At 42.9% G+C, this 6,776-nt stretch overlaps 1 long non-coding RNA gene across 1 annotated transcript in view; it reads right to left on the bottom strand.

Moving 5' to 3' along the window:
• Nucleotides 1–331: 331 nt before the first annotated feature.
• The window catches only part of LOC142785163 (uncharacterized), a 50,040-nt gene continuing 43,595 nt past the window's right edge, over nucleotides 332–6,776 (bottom strand). Inside the window, exon 3 of the long non-coding RNA XR_012888864.1 lies at nucleotides 332–940. This is a non-coding gene — a long non-coding RNA (uncharacterized LOC142785163). The remainder of the gene's footprint in view (nucleotides 941–6,776) is intronic.

Genomic DNA, 6,776 nt, shown 5'->3' with positions numbered 1-6,776 from the left:
TTTACGATGCGCACAAGAACGGGGTTATTCGCTAGAGCGTTTCCTTTTAAGGTTTCTCAAGCACATGTACATGCTCGTTAAATGCGGCCATGTCGTTAGTGCATTATATCGTAGATATCAATAATATCGCTCGAAGCCGTTCAGCGCCATGGTCTGTTCGTGTGCAGATCAGTTCAATAACCGCAGTTTTTTTTTTTTTGGCTAAAATGAACTAGATCTTAAGAGACGGATCAGGAATAAACTAGCAGAAGGCATACCTGGGTTAAAGAGTGGTATGTTTCAGTCTGCTGAACACTGCTCCTTATCGAACTTTCAATTATCGGTAGGGAATGATGAACTAGGCAAATGATATGAGGTATCAAACATGAGGACACTGCGTAGATGCTGTATGTTTCTTTATCACTTGTCTTGGGAATGCAACAGATTACGTGAATCTTTAGAAACTAGTAGTGTTGCAATTACAGAATGATTTGTGCAGAGGTGAAACAGGATCAGAAAATTCAGGCATGCAGTCTAATAATTTTCCAAACGGCAAAGATTTGAATGTGTATTCGTCGCAGTCAACCCTCTTTATCTGCCGGCAATGCACACACACACACACCCATGCACGCACACACGCAGACATAAACGTTACCTTGCTTAAGACGACCATGTTGACGATTTTCAGCCGCTTAAGTTCCCGAGTTTCCGAAAGCGCCAACATAAAACCATTTAACGAAGCATGTGCGTTCTCAGAATGCCCGAGCAAGCGTATGGAACACAAAGAAAGCTCCGCAAGAGGCGATCGCAGCAGGCGAGTGGTGGCATCGAAGGCAGCAGAAGTTGCTTCGTCAGTTAGTTGGGAGTCTTCCAGACAGAAGCAGCGAAGCGCCGACGTTTTATTCAGGACCTTGACCATGAGTGGACTAATGTCACCTGGTGATTGTGGTTGGAGTCTCAGCTGTAAAGGAGGCCAACATTGACATGAACATTTGCGAATGCATTTGTACCGTGTGCATATCACTAGCCAGATGCATCTTCTAGAATTAGATACAATAAAAGTTTCTCCTTTTTAATAAGACACCATTACGCTTCATGAATAAACATATCAACTTATCACAATTACGCTCTGCCTCAGCAGTACTACAAATTGGCACCTTACAAATGTTTTACAGCGAAAGCTATGATGAGATCACAACTAAGGTCACGCGCAGATCTGCCGCCGCCGCCACCACAACTGCTGCTGCCGCCGCCACTGCTGGTGTCCGTAACCACATCGCAAAAAAGAAAAAAAGACACCTTGCGGCCATGACAGAGTGGGGCACCAACCCGGGTCCATTGGGTCCCAGTCAGTATTCTACTACTGAGCCACACCTGTGTTTGGGACTTGTAGGCAAACTTTCTTTCGGGAAAGCAATCGCGTCATTACAACTTATAAAGCACACAGTGCAAATAGCGTAACGAGTGGGTCGTTAAATGCTCTAACTTATTACAAAAGCTTGTTCTTCTTCACGCATTAACTGTAGCGCATACCCACTTCAGTCATAATTCCTCATCGTCGTCCGCATCGTCGTCAGTTGCATGAACGACTGGCACGAAATTCCATGCAAGTGTTTAGCGGACACTATGCTTTTCAGAAGATTGACGAAAACGAGCGTAGCGAATGCTGTCCTTCAACCAAAAAATTTCATTTTTAATGCCGTAGTGGGTATCAAGCCAGTTTGCTTGCAGTATTTACCAAATGAGCGTTTAGACAAGGCTCTAGGCCGCTCTTGTAGCTTTTGCTTTCACTTTGCTGCGCCTTTTACGCAGGCCTGACGTATTAGTTACAGCATAGATGACATTGTCATTTCTTTTTTTTTCGTTGCCCATCCATGTGTCCTCGTACACTCAAAAAAAAAAAATAAAATAAAATAAACCGTCGCGGCTTCAGCGACAGCCTCCGCACGCGTTGGTGGGCCATACTGCTTAGTTCAGCCCCGGGCAATGAGCAATACAGCAGCCTGAGGAAGGAGGCAAGACCTTCTATCACTGTAAAAAGTTTTACACCCAAATTGGTGTAGAAAGGGTGCTTTACGTTCAAGCACGCTTTGCAACGTCTTTTGGCACACATAAATGGTTGATTTTAAAAAAGCACACTTTTATTTTGGGTGCGTGGCCCGATAGCACCCTAAAATTGGCTCTAAGGGTTCTTTTGGGCCTCAGAATGGTGTAGGTGACGATAAATTAGATAGAATATTCAGCAAAAGAAAAACACTCGATGATAATATCCGGCGTTTTACGTCCAAAAACCACGATATGATTATAACGGACGCCGTACTTCAGAGCTCCAGAGATTTGGACCGTATCGTGTTCTTTAAAGGGTGCTGATATCGCACAATAGACGGGCTTCTACCATTTCACCTCCGTCCTATTACGACCGCTACGGCCGGCATTGAACCCGTGACCTTTGGATTAGTGAACAAACAGCGTAGCCACTGCATAAATACGTTGACTTTGCTTAAAATGGTGGCCTACTTCACTTTGCATGTGTGAAGGTGCTCTCCGAAGACAGCAGACTGCCAGCAGAATCGAATTGCGTTTCATCTGTAGTGGCAATTATCTGCCATCCATGTTACGAAAGTTTTCGTTACCGTTGGCTGTAAACTACATCTTAGCTATGGATTATATACATACACACATATATTCGCCCGAGTGTGTGTGTGTGTGTGTGTGTGTGTGTGTGTGTGCATTAGCCTGCGCACGTATTCGTGTATAGGCGCGCTTGTGTGTACACCCGCACATGTGTTCGTGTACGTGTATGTCTGAGTCTGTGCCTGTGTTAGGCGTGCCTGCGCACATGTGTACGCCCATGCTAGTGTGCGTCTACGCTCGCATGTGTATGCAGCCGTATGTGTGTGTGCATGTACGTGTGCGCGCGTGTGCATGTTTGTGCGTGTGTATCAGCCCGTGGGGCCTCAAATTTGTGTGTGGGGGGAGGGGTTCTTGCTTGATATTGTTTAACGTCCCACAGCTGTTCAGACGAAGTCTATAAGCAGCGGCTTAGAAAATGGCGGTGGCCAACGCACTGTACACGGCCTATTCATTACATGAAAAACAGCTGCACACTCTCGTACCTCATCATTGCTTACGAATTTGCTGTGGTAGCTGTTGAGGTACGCTGAAGCGTTGCTAAGCTCGAAGACGTTGGTCAAGACCAATTCACACGGAAAGGTGTAACTGCGTACACAACTGTGATTTATATTAACAACATCTACCTAGAACGTGCGTTTCTTTTGTTACACGTGCTTTGTTAGCTGATTGTGCAACCATATAAAATTATGTGCTGATTATGTGGTCAGCAAGAAGTTTAGTAACAACCTCAGCAAGTTTCATAGTGCGTGACAGCCCTTCTAATCATCTGTCACTATGTATTGATTTGTCCCAGCTTCTGCTACGTATTCAGTGTTTGTGGCACTAGATATAGAAGTGCCAGACATGAGCAATGCAAAACGAATTCTTCTGAATAAAGGTGTAGCGATGCTCTCTCACTAATACCACTGAGGACGAAATCCACCGAATGCGCCTTAGCATTTCCTGTCGGCGCCGTCTTGGCGGGTTTCCCGCTCACCCTGGCCAGGGTTGTACCGGCAACGGCCTTGTAGACATGAGAAGGGTAGCGTCGACAGCTGCGGCACTTCCACCAATGGCTCTTCCTTTTTTTTCTTTGTCTCATCAAAATTTTCACAAACACCCAGTTGGCATTTCAGAAAGTTCAGAAGGCAGCCTCCTTACCAATTAATTTCTCTCCTAAATATTCTAGAAATTCGCTGTTTTCAATGCAGCACGATTTTTTAATACATTTGAGATGGTCGCCCAAACGGCTGGGACGTTTGGCTTGTAATGACCCTGCTGTGTCAATAGTGTCAATTATGCATTAGCTCCTTCTTTTGTTTTTGTGTGTCCTGAATCAGTTTGATGTTTGTTTTATATTATTGTGTTTGTAATCATTGTATTGGTTTTTCAGTATTCGTTAAAGATATATGTGAAAAAAATCGTATATCTTTACGGGTACATCATTTCTCGTAATCGATTGTTATACTTTTAGGATTACAAAATCGAAACCACTGTGATTGTATACACTTAAAAGAATTATCAGCACTCATTCTCGTGTACATAGTTTCTCGGCACTGATTATGTACAAAAAGGCGTATAAAAATAACGGCGATTGCATATATTTGTAAAAATGTTCTGTATATATTTGCCTATATTTCATTTCTGGTCTCGATTGTGTACATGAAGGAGTTAAACTGAAACTAGTGTGGTTGTATATGTTTTAAACATTATCGTTATATATTTGCGTGCATTGCATTTCTAGTCTCTGACTGTGTACTCGAAGGAGTATACTAAACTGAAACCACTGTAGTTGTATGTTTCAAAGAATTATCAAAAAAATTAGGCTGTAAAAATATAAATAAACATGTGAGGTGTCGCGTCTCTTGTGTGCGTATACGTGAACATGCTTCACGTCTGTTCACGCAATTCTGTGGCAAAAATAATGTATACAGGAACGGCTCCGGTGGCTTCACGAGTTTTAGTTGCCTAATAAATGCAATATGCAAGTGCTCCAAGGCTAAGTTTTCTGTAGTGCGCATCATGCATATACTGTGATGTATATATATATATATATATATATATATATATATATATATATATATATATATATATATATATATATATATATATATATATATTCAGCAGAAGTTCCTGCACGATTGCACATGTATATATTTCTGCCCACACGCATTGAAAGAGCTTAGTACAGTGCATTCAGTGCATGCTGATATTTATTAGTGCACTCTAAAAAAATACTTGCACACCTGTCACGGGCACTCAACACCCTTTCGCAAACTTCTCGCACTCGCACCCTCATCAGTGGGTGTCAAAAAGTGAAGGACGCTGAAGGCATCCTTTTGAGGGTGTTTTTGAAACCTCCTACAGTTTTTTACAAGTACACCCTATTCTAAGGGTGCATGAAAAGGTACCCTTTTAGAAGGTGCTGAGTTAACAACCTTAGAGTGTCCTTCTTAGGACGAGCTCATTTACACCCTTTTGGTGTAAAACTTTTTATTGTGTTCCTAGTACCTAGGCGGGAGGCCAGCCCACTAACACGCAGGATACAAAATAAAGTTTTTCCAGCCATCCATAGCTGTAAATGTCACGTATTCTCAATTTTTCAGTGCCCATACGCCTGTCCGCGTGCATAAAGAAGTCACCCTCATGACTTTATGTGAAACATGGCTTGAAGTAACGCCTTTGTCTTAGCATCACAGATCACAAATGTCACGCCAACATGAGGTCACAAGATCATATAATCAATTTACATGGTTTATTGGTCACAGGTATAGTGAACTCGATCTAGTTCGCTAAAGTGAGAGGCCAAGTGATCCCGGATACTGCAACACGTAAGGAGTGCACAAAAATTCAGGGTAGCGGCATGTGTTTCTTCCCACCAGGATAGTTTTAAGGAGATTTACTACACTTTCCCAAGCACCCATACAATTAAATCACTAAAGGAGCGCAATACTTCGCGAATTGACTGCCACACATTTTTTAGAATCAGTTCAGTACGAGCAAAGTTACTATGATTGGCCAAAGGCTGAAATTACTTTCTCTTTTTTCACCCCGAGAAAAGGGCTGCAAGTTAAGCCAGGTGAGATGGCGCGTAGGAAAGAGATAACCACGCGTTCCTTTTCACTGCGAGCACTTGTTTCACTTTCATTTTTTTCAAACACGCGTCTTTTCAGCGGTGGGAAAATGCACTTGGCTAGCGAGTCTGAGCCCCTCGTGGTAAAGCCCCAGTAACATCAAAGTTCTCCAATAAAAATAGAAACATTTTTAAGCAAAATATCTAGATGAGGTGTCAGGTTCGCAGTCTGAAAGTTTCGAGCAGTAATATTTCCCAGAAAGTTAGGCCAGCAACCTAATCGAGAGCTGTTGCTAAGAGTCAGGGAACATTTGTTTTACAAAATATATTTCCGGATGCCAGCCGCATTTTGTAGAGGTGACCTTCCCAGCGAGTATTCAGCACCTTTGGTTTCCTTTGTATCGTTCTATGAGACACATGGTCGCATTCTATTGTCACTAGTCACTCCTAAGGCGTCCTCGTGACGCGCTCATACTTGCTCACCTGGCCTGCAATAAACGCGCGCCACTCAAAACTGTCTTGGAACCGCACTTTTGTTTAGTGAGAACGAGTTTAGCGTTCGGGTTCAACAGCACCTTAAGTTTCAAGTTTTATGAAGACGATGTTTTTCATCGGCCTGAGACATTTGCAGCCTTTGATAAATTTGTTTTGTTTACGGCCTCAAGTTGTCTCCTCCACCCCAAGTGTGCAGCTGTTGATCTTTGTGTACAATGTTATAGCTAATCTGGTTACGTTCAATGTCCACACATGCTAGGGTCACACTGAAAAGGCGGTGAATGCAGAGCTTGTATAATGGGAAGCTGCGCGCGATATCGTCCCTATTTTATTGCGATGTGCAGGAATGCAAACAAATGTGCTTGGATGCATATCCTACAACGCCGACTTATGAGGAGTGAGTTGACTCATGGAAAGAAGCGAGCGAAGCTCATTAGACATCTGATTTAAATAGAGATTATTTACATCACGGGCATCCATCATGTACTAGAAAACCTGCAGTTTTTTATTGTACAAAAAAGCCCAAGGAACTACTGAGAAAAGTGCACTACTTCATGTGTGTCTCGCTAAAAACCAAGCGATGCTTCACCGCATGACATGTGCAATAAAGCAGCAC

Source organism: Rhipicephalus microplus, chromosome 2 (genome assembly GCF_043290135.1).
Source record: "Rhipicephalus microplus isolate Deutch F79 chromosome 2, USDA_Rmic, whole genome shotgun sequence".
NCBI lineage: Eukaryota > Metazoa > Arthropoda > Arachnida > Ixodida > Ixodidae > Rhipicephalus > Rhipicephalus microplus.
Note: the sequence above shows the minus strand (reverse complement) of the source record. Positions and strands in the feature narration are given on the sequence as shown.